The sequence below is a fragment of the Rutidosis leptorrhynchoides genome, chromosome 2 (assembly GCF_046630445.1).
Source record: "Rutidosis leptorrhynchoides isolate AG116_Rl617_1_P2 chromosome 2, CSIRO_AGI_Rlap_v1, whole genome shotgun sequence".
In the NCBI taxonomy this organism is placed as follows: Eukaryota; Viridiplantae; Streptophyta; class Magnoliopsida; order Asterales; family Asteraceae; genus Rutidosis; species Rutidosis leptorrhynchoides.
Genome location: NC_092334.1, coordinates 484682501 through 484696036, shown reverse-complemented (window position 1 = coordinate 484696036; position 13536 = coordinate 484682501). Strand labels below are relative to the sequence as shown.

At 37.9% G+C, this 13536-nt stretch overlaps 1 pseudogene; it reads right to left on the bottom strand.

Moving 5' to 3' along the window:
- Nucleotides 1–254: 254 nt before the first annotated feature.
- LOC139889444 (topless-related protein 4-like) overlaps nucleotides 255–13536 on the bottom strand; it is a 19532-nt pseudogene continuing 6250 nt past the window's right edge.

The window sequence follows — 13536 nt, the reverse complement described above, 5'->3', positions numbered from 1 at the left end:
CATAATCCTAACCGATTTTGTGCACCTCTAATTCATATCACACCAAAACGGCACATAGGGTCCTAAACCTTGATTGTGTGTAAGATCATAATCGCAGACTATGTCTGTGTTTGATGGGGATACTCCTCACCGTTAACTTATTAAACAGAACGATCAATAAAAGCCAACGATAAGCCTAATAGGATCTTACACATGATGGATAAACTTCAAAGAGTGCAAGCATAAATGCATAAGCATAATAGAGTCTTATCATAAGTCTTAAAACTGAAATAACAAGTTGTACAACGGAAAAACAAAAAGGAAAACTATAGTTCATAAAGTTGGGACCTATCTGAACCTCAATCCACAACAAAAGTACAACATACCGTCATATAAGCGCCTAAGGGTCCACTGCAACAGGATTTTCATCGGTATCCGTCTCACTGCCCCAGTCTTTGTCTGATTCCAGGGGCTCAATAACATAAACTCCACCATCCGAAAGCCCCAATGCAAATTGGTACGGATTATAAGGATGAGCAGCAATCGCATTGGGACACACTCTTAATTCACTGTAAGAATTTTATCAAGTTAATCAAGAGTTATTTATTTATCTTGGAAAAGCATGGATCCTATTACTAAAACCTATATATATATATATATATATATATATGCAACTGAGCTATTTTCTCTCTCTTCTAACGTCTCTTTCTCTCTGTCTTGCTCCACCCCAAAAAGCAAACAACCACCTATTACATTTAAACTTAAATTGCTCTTAGCTTGGATCAAATTAGAAGCCGTCACCGGCACCATCAAAATCGCAGCAATTTTCCGAACCTGAGAGTATAACTTTCGCCGGCAAACCTCTCGCAACGCGCCACCACGCGCCGCCTCTCAGGTCGCCGGAATAGTTCCCGGTCATTTTTTTTTTTTTTTTCTCGCAGGTAATATAACGGAGCCTGTAACAAAAGTCCTCGCGATCCATAAACCTAGCTAAGTCGCTGTTTGCTGCTACCTCTTTGCCGTCGGGAGCCGCTGCTGCCGGAACTCCTTCATCCTCATAAGGCTGTGTTTGTTTTCTCTGACCCTTAAATTTCTCTTCTCCATAACCTAACTTTTCTGTAGCCAACCTTACTGTACAATTTCTATTTAACTTAAACTTTTATGCTGTTTGTCCTTTTTTTACGCCTTTACAACCTGTGCTTTCCCCGTATTACGAGTAATATTTTTGTAACTATAGTATATTAAGTTTCCATCTAATAGATTTTTTTATAAATTTATTAAGTATTTTCCATTGGGTATAAATTCTTCTTATATATACATATATATTTTTTTTTCCTTTCTTTCTCTCCTATTTGACTATATTGGATTATATATTATTCTTTTATTAATATACCGCCTAGTTGTAATTTATATTATAGTATAACTTACATTTATATATCCTTTTTTAGTTCTAAATATTATAATTTACAATTTATACGAATTTATCTTATTCATATTGTTTAGCTTGTACTTGGTCATCTTTTTAGTGCACAAAGTAATATAGATCCTTCGCATAGTTATGGTCACTTGAGGTCATGTTCTCCTGTTTTAGGGGCGGGTAGGCCTAGAGGGGTTAGAGGAGGTTGTAGGGTAGCCACCGTTGGTAGGATTAGAGTGGGTAGTTGGAATATAGGAACCTTGACTGGTAAGAGGATTGAGCTCGTTGATACCTTTCTTAAGAGTAAGGTAGACATAGTGTGTGTTCAAGAGACTAGATGGAAGGGTGAAGAGGCGATAGAGATTCAGGACTATAAGTTGTGGTACTCGGGTTCTAGGATAGCACGGAACGGGGTAGGTATCTTTTTAGGAAAACTACATAAAGATAACGTTGTTGACGTGGGCAGGTTTAGCGATAGGATTATGTCGGTTAGTTTAATTATTAAGGAGGAGACTTTCACGGTCATTAGTGCATACGCACCTCATGCGGGTTTAGGTGATGCGGAAAAGAAGAGTTTTTGGGAATCGTTAGATGAGGTGGTGAGGGGGTGCCCAGCTGACCATCGACTGATTATAGGTGGTGATCTGAATGGACATATAGGAGTGGAGGCAGAAGGTTATGAGGGAGCCCATGGTGGCTTTGGGTTTGGTCCTAGAAATGAAGAGGGGCGCTCAATTCTTGAGTTTGCCATTGCCCACGAGTTGGTGGTAGCAAACTCTTTCTTCAAGAAGAGGGATGCTCAGTTAGCCACATTCCATAGCGGGGGTCGCAGCACCCAGATTGACTTTTTGCTTCTTCGTAAAGGGGAACTTAGGACATGTAGGGACTGTAAGGTCCTTCCAGCTTTGACGTGCTCCTCCCAGCACAGATTGCTGGTCATGGACCTAGTCACTAGGGGAAGAGTTGGCAGGAGGGCTAGGGCTGTACAACCTAGAATCCTTTGGAAGAACCTCTATGGAGCGAATGCGGAGACTTTTAGAGCGATTGTTGTTAATAGATTGAGTGTAGAAGAGGATTACGTTGCCCCTACGGACGCAGACCAGATATGGAATCGCATGGCGTCCACTATCAGAGATGTGGCAAAAGAGACCTTAGGAGTGGCTATAGGGACATCGAGAGCCCATAAGAGTAGAAGAGAGTCGTGGTGGCTTAGTGACGATGTCCAATCGAAAGTCGCGTTAAAGCAGACGAGGTTTAGGGAGCTCATTACTCTTGGAGAAGGGACACCTGAAGAGAGAACTAGGGTAGAAGAAAGATATAAAGAAGCTAAAAGAGAAGCTAAGAAGGCCGTAGCAATTGCAAAAGACAAAGCATATGAAGACTTATATAGAAAACTAGACTCTAAAGAGGGAGCTAATGACATATATAGGATAGCCAAAGCTAGGGAACGAGGAAGGAGGGACTTAGGTAACATCAAATATATCAAGGATGTAGCAGGGCAAAGTATAGTGAGAGAAGACCTTATTAGGAAAAGATGGGAAGAATATTTTGCATCCCTTTTCGGTAGAGGAAGACCAGAGCGGAACGGTGAACCCCACGAGGTTCAGGAGTTTCAAAATAACTGTTTCTGCACGAGGATTAATCAGGAGGAAGTTAGATTGGCCCTACGAAAGATGGGGAGAAACAAAGCAGTAGGACCAGACCAAATTCCGATTGAGGCGTGGAAGTGCCTAGGAGGTGACGGGGTTAGATGGTTGACAAACCTTTTCAACACGACGTTTAGAAGCGCAAATATACCTATGGAATGGAGACTCAGTGAGGTTATTCCCATTTACAAGAACAAGGGAGATGCGCAATTATGTAGTAACTATAGAGGCATAAAGTTACTCAGTCATACTATGAAGCTTTGGGAAAGAGTGATCGAGACGAGGCTCAGACGCGAGACAAAGGTTTCAGAGAACCAATTCGGCTTCATGCCAGGACGCTCGTCGATGGAAGCGATTCACATAGTTAGAAGCCTTATGGAGAAGTATAGGGAAAAGCAAAAGAACCTACACATGGCGTTCTTAGACTTGGAAAAAGCTTATGACTGTGTCCCGCGTGAGCTGATTTGGAAGATTCTTAATGCTAGGGGAGTCCCAAGTAGATATATAAGATCTATTAGAGATATGTACGAGGGGGCGAAGACTCGTGTACGTACGACGGTAGGAAACACAGAGTTTTTCCCGGTAGAGGTTGGTTTACATCAGGGATCTGCCCTTAGCCCTTATCTTTTCGCTTTGATCCTAGACGAGTTGACTCATAGGATACAAGACAACATCCCATGGTGCCTGATTTTCGCCGACGATATTGTATTAGTTTCGGATTCTCAGGATGAGCTTAACAGGAGGCTAGAGCAATGGAGGATCGCCTTAGAATCAAATGGCCTACGGATTAGCAGACTTAAATCGGAGTACCTTAGATGCGATTTCAAGGGGGGCGAAGAGGAACACGACGATATAGTGGATATCAGAATTGGGGATCAGATTCTACCCCCGCAAGAGTCCTTTAGATATTTAGGCTCGATGCTTCACATTTCGGGAAGGATAGATGAGGATGTGACGCATCGTATACGAGTAGGATGGTTGAAGTGGAGGGCTGCGAAAGGGGTGTTGTGCGACAAGAAGGTCCCACTTGAACTGAAAGGTAAATTCTTTAAGGTGGCAATTAGACCAGCCATGTTGTACGGATCAGAGTGTTGGCCAATGACGAAGGCCCAAGAGAGGAAGATGGAGGTGGCAGAAATGAGGATGCTTAGATGGACGTGTGGTAAGACCATGCTAGATATGATACCAAATGGAGTTTTTAGGGAGAAATTGGAAGTTGGGAACATCATCAACAAACTTAGGGAAGGACGACTTAGATGCTTTGGGCATGTTAGGAGGCGCCCACTTTTAGCCCCAGTTAGGAGAGTCGAGACCCTCGCAGTTGGCGGCGTAAGGAGAAGGGGTAGACCTAGACGTAGGATGGAGGATAGATTGAAGCTTGACATGAAAGAGCTCCTACTGACGGAGGACATGACTTCTGATAGGAGCCTGTGGAGGAGTAGAATTAGAATTATTGAGTAGGTTTTTTTTTTTTTTTTTTTTTTTTTTTTCATTGTGTTAGTTACTTTTATTATACAACTACGTATATAACTATAACCAGATATTCAATAACCACACTATTTATACCCCTCTACATGGTTTATATGCCTTTGTATCTATGTATATGTTTTTAGGCTATATATATGTACCGATGTATATGTTTGTATCTATATATGTATCTATGTATCTAAGTGCATGTATTGGTGTATGTATGTTTGTCTGTCTTGTATCTGTACCTAGGTATATATATCAACGAATGTATCTATATGTATTTATGTTTAAGCACGTGTTTTTTTTTTTTTTTTCATGCTTTCGTGTGGTATATATATATCGATGTGTGTGTCTGTGTGGGTGGGTATATATATATATATATATATATATATATATATATATATATATATATATATGTATATATTTTGTTTGTCTATATGTCTACCTGAAATTAAATGGTTATGTGCACTATTTTATTCATGCTCTTTGCCCTACTGTTGTGCATTACTGCTATATGTGTCCCCTTTATGGTTACTGTGTATGGTTGCTTCTTGCTAGGCGCTCATTACTCGTACAGGTACGTATCATTTGCCCTCTCTATTTCGTTCTTATGAGCTCTTCGGGTCGGAGGTCCTTTAGGAAGCAATCTCTTTTGCGCTAGAGTAGAGGGAGGGATGACCTTATCTAGGCGCGGGTTCTATACCCGCGGGTGGAGTAGTGACTTCCTTCTAATCTAGGGTACGAGGAATGATTGTCTACACTCACCTCCCCCATACCCCACTTTCGTTGGATTGGGTATTGTTGTTGTTGTTGTGTTGTAATTATATATATATATATATATATATATATATATATATATATATATATATATACATACATACATACATACATACATACATACATACACACACACACATACATACATACACACACACACATATATATACCTGTGCTTAGTTGGCATATATGCTGCATTATTTATGCGACAAGCCACATTCAACCGACTTGACGTAAGGATAATCACACTCCCATCCTCCATGCTTACATAAACGGACTTTCCATCGCAAGAATATGCAGCATCCGTTATGGATCCACTAGCTTGTTGTGGATCCCACTGGCGGAAAAAATAGAAGTTTTAATAAATGTCAATATTTAAAAAATAAAATATATGATATGGTTACTTGTTGCACATACCTGCATCATACAATCCAGTTTTTCAGGATCATATATGGCGATTTGAGTTTCGTGGAGCACAAGCAAGTGTGTTTGATCCAAGTTGAAAAATAAACGAGTCCCAGCTGAAGGGTTGTTTCGTCCAAATGGAATATTCAAGAATTTACTTGCAACTTTTTCCCAACTTTCGGTGTTCCAGACACAGATCTGAAACACAAGTCAATTGTTAAGTAAATTAATTAGGCACGCAGTTCAAAAATAATTAAACCGTGTTTAAAAAACACACCTGTGCATCTACTCCTGATGAGACCAGAATCTTTTTATCGGTAGCATATGCAAGCCCAGTGACAAAATTCTGATGACCAACTAGCTTTTGTAAAATCTGCAATCATTTTAGTTTTATTTTATTTTAATAATTATAAAAACAAAACTAAAAAATGTTAGTCAAATTCGGTTTTGGTGCAAGGAGTACGTACCTAGTCAAGGCAAACGTTGTATATTTGTATAGTACAATCAGCCAATCCAACAGCAATGATGTTGTTGTTCTCTGGATTAAAAACAAGACTCGTTGAAGCTGGTGGATGATCGACGAACGATGCCATGGTCTGCGTGGAAATTAAAAGGTTGGCATTAATTTTTAATTCATACCTGCAATACAAAAGTAACCTAAAAAAATAAGGCCAATCAACAAAATTACCTTGAATGTTGCCAGATTAAACAATGATACTTTTCCACCTGATGATGATATTACGTAAGAATAATTCTTTGGAATTGAGAGACAGGGAACAGCAGTATCCATATTAGTATCGGCAATATCATTATCATTTATCATTAGAATCCCACTCGTAGGTTGCCACAGTTGAGGTGCTTCATTAGCGGTTGCCTATAAAAAAAGATACGTGTAAGAGTTTGCAAACAAAAGCTTTACACTTTGGAACATGAAAAACGCGATATGATATCATTTGATAGGTACATTTCCGGTGGTGTTTTGCTCAGTCTTCTGCCATTTCCATAGTTTGTGCACAGCGTTACAAGCAAGTGCTAGTACAGAACGTCCAGAGTTTGCATACAAAAGCTTTACAACCTGAAAAAATTACAAAATGATCAGATGAATAATATAAGTTTTGTTTGTGCATCTAGTATATGCGAATCCACTGATACGTACCGGTGCTTCTACGAGATTATCGGGGAGTCTCAAAGAACGAAGTTGAGATGGTTCAGTAATTTCTTTTGTCCTCCAAACTGCTGAAGATTCGAGCTGATGTACGCTTCTAGATCTCACAAGTGACAAATTCTGGCTATCCTGATTCTAGACAATTCAGAAGATATCAACAAATAAGATTTTGGTGAAATTTAAGTTGCAGAAAAGTGAAGTTGTTTTGGAAAGTTTTGACAAAATAGCAGGAAAGGTCCTTGTGGTTTGTATCAGAAATCATCGGTGGTCCCTATACTTTTTTTCGTCAAGGATAGTCCCAGTGGATATGCATCACAGGGACCATCGGTGATTCAAAGTGCAAACCACCGTCATGACGAAAAAAAAAGTAAAGGGACCACCGGTGATTTATGATACAAACCACAGGGACCATCCGTGATATTTTTTTCAAAAACTTTTGATATTTTCTGAAATATTTAATAAATAATAGGCTCATACGCTACAAAAACTCCAATTCGTTTGAATGCGAAAAAACTAGCCCGGCCTGTTTCCTGGAGAGCTTTTCTAAAACAATTAAAAACTAAAATGTGTTTGGTGTTTTTTAAGAAAAGATTCTAAGAAAAAGGAGAAATCTCCGTTCTCTTATAACTTCACATGTGAAAACTACGATTTATGATTTTCTATAAATCCTATTAAAAAAAAGAACACTCACTAAATGTTTTCTTAATTGTAAAATGAAACATTTTGACACATTTTAATGATTTCGTTATATTTCTAGAGATAAAGAGTACTTTTGTTTAGATGTGTGAGTTTCCTTTCTAAAAAAGAGCACTTCTCATTTTCCATAAAAATGAAAAAACATAGAAAAAAAATTCCAAAGCTTACCGCAGCAGGTACGACTGATGACGGTATACGTCTTTCTGGGATCCCTACGCTCGCTTCTGTTGCTGAAGTAGAAACCACACCAGCTGTGCTTGAAGATGGCTGCAAAAAAAGATATTCCGTATAAGAATCACACTTATTTGAGAGTTAGTATTCTATTAAAACGCAATTATAAAACAACCTTAGCAACTGTCCCGGAAGCAGCCTTACGAGCTTCTGATTGATTTTGTATGGATCTTACGAGCCGAAAACCTTCTGCATTCCCAAGTATTTTTACACAATTATCAGCCGTGGATGCAGCCAAGAGTATGCCATCCTTGTTAAACCTAATACAAGGTGAGGCGTGCAAATTATTTCTCAAATCAGTTACGAAAAAAATATAACATAAGAAACATGAACCATAAGGAAACAGGATATAATTCACTAAATTAATGAATTATTACCGGTAATCCGCCATCTGCATTTGTACTAGTCAAATGGTATTTCTTGTCCATGTCCCAAAACTTAATACCAAAATCATCACCAACGGCCAAAAACCTCTTGGCTACATGAAAATGCACAGAATCTGGAGAGTGCTTCCCCGTAAGACCGTTGAATGATTGCTTTACATTGCCGTCAGTGTCATTCCATTCTTCAAGGAACGAGACCCCATCATTGCTAGTACCAAGGGAAAAAAGCCTACATTTTGTGTACTAATCAGTTAAAATATCCACCAATAGTTGACTTGATCAAACAAAATTCCAATGATCAATATAGAAGGTTGAAACCAAAGGGCCTTGGGACCAGTGTTGCAACGGGCGGCCATCACAGCCAACTAGTCGGTTTGGTGATTAGCCCGCCCCGTGTCGCCCAAAAACGTCTAATTAGTCGGTCGACACTAAAAATTCGGGTCAAACTCACTCAAATTCGGACTTGATCAGTCAAAGTCAATATTAGGTCAAAATTTCAATATTGTTCATACTCGAATTTTGTTACCCTTTGTAATATTTACGTTTGAGATATTTATGTTTGATATATTTGTGTGTAGATATATGTGTGTGTGTGTGCATGCGTGTGTGCGTGTTAAATATATGTAGTTTTCTAATAACGAACTTCGGCTGTCATTAACAATAAAAAATATGCAAAAAGTAATAGTACATTAAGGCGGTTGAAGGAAGTTATTTTCAAAAGATAGTTGACTATTGTCAATGTACAAGCAATTTAAGCATGTCTCAGTTTCTTAAAAAAAACCCTAGGGCTGTCATTAGAAAAGTTCTAAAAGATATATATTACTAAAGTCAACTTTAGTCAAAGTCCAACTTGACCCTGACTCCACCGACTAGTCGTTTCAAATTCGTGATTGACTTGTCTTCGTCTCGCGAATTTTCCACCCTTGCTTGGGCCTAGTATATTAGGAACCCATCAACCATGAGGTTGTGGGTTCGAGTCTCGTGTGAAGAGACTTACACATATAGTACACCAGTGAGAGAGATTGTAGGGTTTTTGTTTTTAACATTTTTGAAGCCCATGTATCACATTGGTAGCAATAAGTAAATAATTGAAAATGATTAAAGATGCATGTACATATTAATAAACTTTAAACTTTTATATATTAATAGATAAGCAGAAAATTATACCATGGCTAGAGAATGTTCTTGTATACCTTAATCCATCACTGCTGTATGCTAGTCTGGTACACGCTAAACGGGGAGCATCAAATTCACATCTTGGACCGGCTTCATCGTATAACCAAACCCGGATCTTCCCGTTCACAGCTGTTGAAATTATATACTGACCAACATAAATAATTCAAGTTAGAAGAAGAACATCCACTCTTTCTGAAAATTATTTTATTTCTTTAAACGTATAATTAGAGTTTGTGAACTATGACGTTCGAAAATAGTAACATGACATGCCTGGTAATTTGCCTTATAATGCGGCAATATAGAATATACGGGTGCATCATGACCTTCGAATATCTGTTGGCGAACACCTGTTGTAGCATCCCATACCTGCAAAAAGTTGTAAGTCATTGGCACGTAAAGTACTGTTTGTGTCGTTATTGTGTCACGAGTGAATGTTGCAGTAAATGTTACCTTAATAGTCCTGTCTTCTCCACAAGTTATCATCAATACTTTCTCGTCTCGAATAGCAAATGCAACATCACTAACATAGCCCATATGAGCCTCGACCTGAATAAAATGTATAAATATGTAGTCAAAAAAAAAAAAAAAAAAAAGACCATACAAATTAAGTTTATAGCCTGACATACCTCGAGGTGATCTTTGAATTCATGACCAGCACGATATTGAAACACATGTACAATGTGCTTTGAGTATGCGACACCTGTTAATTACAGAAATTGAAATACATCACTATCACTAGTTTCTATTAACCAAAAAAAAAAAAAATGAATAAATATATAATAATCTATGCATACCCACAAAAAGGCCATCAGGACTCCATTTCACTCGGTTGACATAGACAGGATGGTCGCCCATAGAAGCCTGAACATATAACGAAGAATATAAGTACTATGCTTACGCCTATAAAAGGATTACGAGCACAATATATAACACAAAAATAGTAAACGACATGCCTGAAAACCGAGTGAACGTGCTCTGAGGTTCCAAATAGAGAAACTTCTATGTGCTATCCTTAACCTGCTACTAACCTCCCAAAGTGAAACATCACCGATTTCTGTTCCAACTGAAATAAGATATAATTTGGATAAAAAAATGTAAAATTTCCATTCCATAAGTATGACGATAAACCGAAGAGATAGATGTTATTCAAAGCAGAAGAACAAACCTAAAAGCTGAGTTTGAAACTCAGGATGAAAATCAATAGTTTTCACATAGGAACCTTCGTTTATTAAAGTAATAGCATTTTTTGGCAGGTCATCAGAAGGAAGAAAGTTGACACGACGCCTTGAAGTAGGATGCAAGACCGTTGATGAACGCGTATTTCTTATCTGCAAAAGTTTATACATCAGAAAGAACTACAGTATCACTTAATAGATTTGTGTTATATCCTTTTATAATTTATGGGTCATTCTTTAGCAACATTTTAAAGAAAACTTAAGCAGTCGAATACAAATTCGGTCTGACTAGCATGTTTAGGCTTCCATGAAAACTGAACACAAGTAATTATGGTTATATCATGTTAACAGTTGCAAGGCACAAAGACGAATACCGATATGATATCTACCTCCTCTGACACCAGTAAAGGTCTCGGTCTCCTCAAGACAGGCTTAGTAGCTGCAGGTCCACAACTAACCAAATTATTATCATTATTATCAACATTGACTAATGAAATTAGATCATTTTCCAGTTTTATTTTTACTAAAGTTGGCGCCTGATGGAAATATACATGTAAACAAAAGTAACTCCAAATAATAAAACAAACAAGGTTACCTCCAACATTATGAGAAGCCGAGACAAGACCCCCTGTAGAAATAGGAAGGTAAGTCAAAGAGGATGTGTTGACCATAGGTTGTACACGAGATGCGGTGAAAACGAACGGTGCTTCAGGTTGTTGCATTGGCTGAGATCGATTAACAAGACAACATTTCATTTGAAATCATCTGTTATTCACTTATCTAATATAGAAAGGTTCAAATGTAAATTAGCCAAGTTAATTGAATCTTAACATTATTACATTACATACCGGCTGAAAACCAGGTCTTTGTATGGAACCAACAAACTGATTAGCCACATGGGCTGGACCCTGAGCAGCATTTGATGGATCTACCAAAGGCGTTGTGAATACAGGATTAGGCTTTGGGTGGTTACATTGTTGGTGCTGCCAGTTTAGGCTGCAAATGAATAAGCAAAACAACAAAGATACATTCATTTTCTTGGTTTACAGATGTTTGGAGGAGGAGCTATGTGTAAATGTTACACTGATTCGTATAAACAACGTGTACATTTTGCTAAAAAAAATTAAAGAACGAAAACTATTACCTCTGGTTGATTAGTAGACGCAGCCTTGAGTTCATGACAGTAGGATATTGAGATTTTTCGCGCAACTCTGGATTCATGTCAATCAGTTTCTTGATCTCATCAAAAAGTAGAATCCTCGCCGTTTTATCATCTGGGTATTTCAAATAATGCGCGTTTTCCCTGAGAAAAAATTTATGAGATAATTAAAGATATCAAAACTATGCGTAAATGGAAAGAAAAAAAAAAACAGACAGCCAGATATTGGTGTGCATGTATTCTGCTGCTTTAGTTATCTTTAAACATAAAAAACATTATTTTACTAACCACCAAAAAGAAAAAATATATTTAAACTGAGTACGCTCATAACATAATAAGGAATACCCTAACCCTGGAACCGGCGCCAGCATCATTTTTATAAAAGTCAACAAAATGACAAAAACTTACAAGTGCTTAAAGCATGCACTTTTTCTAAGACAAATATTTCATATGTTCAAACCTTACTAGCATCAAATTTTAGGTGGTCAGAAGATAACTCGATTAGGCCGGGTACATCTAAATAAAAAAAATTCGCCCTCGGGAAAAACCTTTAACTAATTATCAGGATTTACCTTTTCCGTGACAAACTACATACTGTATATAGTAAATTATTAATAAATTCATACTACTGTGATGTTTCACATGACAAATATGAAAATATATTTGAACTTTTAGATACTCACGTTTTCCATCATTCCCCTCTCACCTTAATTTAGCATTAACATGGTTAATTTTAATAAAATATAAATTACTAATTTTTTGGTTTGACATAAAGTGTAAATGTACCTAATATCTTTAAGGGTAAGAAGGTATGCCAGTTCTTTAAATACTTCATCATTGTGTTGTTCAAAAACGTTTAATTCATTGTTAAGGATGTCCAAAGCATTAGCATGATCCTTCCTGTAACCAACAACAATATTACAACCAAAATTGCATCAACTATTGAAACAATAAAAACAACAAAATACAGATCCCGTATATGTGAGGTATTGGGGTATAATATAGACAATCATTCATCTACCCTTGAGCATAAGCAAGTCATCCCTACCAACATGCTAATCATCATCATCATCATCATCATCATCATCAACAACAAGAACAACAAGAACAAGAAGAACAAGAAGAACAAGAACAAGAACAAGAACAAGAACAAGACCACCACCAAGACCACCACCACCACCACCACCCCGACGACGACGACGACGACGACGACGACGACGACGACGACGACGACGACGACGACGACGACGACGACGACGACGACGACGACGACGACGACGACGACGACGACGACGACGACGACGACGACGACGACGACGACGACGACGACGACGACGACGACGACAAAACCCAATTCCACCAAAGTGGAGTATGGGGGAGGTTAGATGTAGACAGCCTTTCCTCTACCCTAGAGTAAAAGGGAAGTCATCCCTCCACCCACGGCTACCTATCGGTCAGCGGGTAAAAGGAGTCGTCCCTCCTTATACTAGAGGACAGAGAGGCTGCTTCCTAAGGACCAAAAATTAATTATTTAATAATCAAAAATTAATTATTTAATTTAAATAATCAAAAATACAAGTTAGTGTACCTTTCTAATGCCTCGATGTATTTCTGTTTACGAATCTCAAATGATATTTTCGATAAATAACGATTTTCACCAGCACATATAAAACCACTAATGTATTGCTCTAACTCTTTCCACTCCCCATTTATAACAAGCTCTTCGATATAATTCACATTCATGTAAATTCCGGACTCTGATTCCAACCTAATTGTTACACAACAAAAGCATCACATACCGCTACAAATTAATATAAACTTATTATATTGTTACTATTGTTATTATTATTATTATTA